Source organism: Dipodomys merriami, unplaced genomic scaffold, assembly GCF_024711535.1.
Source record: "Dipodomys merriami isolate MVZ:Mamm:240054 unplaced genomic scaffold, mDipMer1.0.p SCAF_115, whole genome shotgun sequence".
Classification (NCBI taxonomy): domain Eukaryota; kingdom Metazoa; phylum Chordata; class Mammalia; order Rodentia; family Heteromyidae; genus Dipodomys; species Dipodomys merriami.
In genome coordinates this window covers 1,965,307-1,966,498 of record NW_027202438.1, presented here as the reverse complement: position 1 = coordinate 1,966,498, position 1,192 = coordinate 1,965,307, and positions in this window count along the sequence as shown.

Sequence of the window (1,192 nt, the reverse complement as noted above, 5' to 3'; positions counted from 1 at the left end):
CCTAAACCTAACCCTCACCCTAACCCTAAACATAACCCTCACCCTCAACCCAACCCTAATCCTAAACTTAACACGAACCCTCACCCTAACCCTGACCCTCACACTCACGCTAACCCTAACCCTCACCCTAACCCTAACCATAACCCTACCCCTCACACTATCCCTCACCCTAACACTTACCCTCACCCTAACACAAACCCTAACCCTCACCCTCAACCTAGCCCTCACCCTAACACTAATCCTAACCCTAACCCTAACCCTAAAACTAACTCTCACCCTAACCCTCACCTTGAACCTCACCCTAACCCTAAACCTAACCCTAACCCTAACCCTCACCCTCACCCTCACCCTAACCCTAACCCTAACACTAATTCAAACCCTAACACTTACCCAGACCCTAAACCTCACCCTAATCCTTAGCCTCACCCTTACCCTAAACGGAACCCACACCTTAACCTTAACCCTCACCCTACCCCTAACCCTAACCCTCAATCTCACACTCACCCTAACCCTAACCTTAACCCTCACCCTCACCCTAACCCTAAACCTAATGCTAACCCTAACCCTCATCCTCACCCTAACATTAACCCTACCACTTATCCTAACACAAAAGCTAACCCTAATGCTAAACCTAACCCTCACCCTCACCCTAATCCTCACCCTAACCCTTACCCTCACCCTCTCCCTAACCTTACCTTAAACATACACATGAGCCTAACCCTCACCTTAACCCTTACCATCACTATAAACCTAACACTAACCCTAATCCTCACACTAACCCTAAACCTAAGCCTAACCCTAAACCTCACTTTAACCCTCACCCTAATCCTAACCCTGACCCTCACCCTCACTGTAACACTAACACTAAACCTAAACCTCACCCTCACCCTAACCCCCACTGTCACCCTAACCCTCAATGTCACCCTAACCCTAACATTCACCCTAAACCTCACCCTAACCCTTACCCTAACCATAAACTTAACCCTAACCCACAGCCTAAACCTCAACAGAATCCTCACCGTCACCCTCACCCTCACCCTAACTGTAAGCCTAAGACTCACGCCAACCCTAACCCTCACCCTAAACCTAAGTCTAACCCTCACCCTCAACCTAAGCCTAACCCGAACTCTAACCCTATACCTCACCCTAACCTTAAGGCTAAACCTAACCCTAACTCTTACTCTAATCCTCA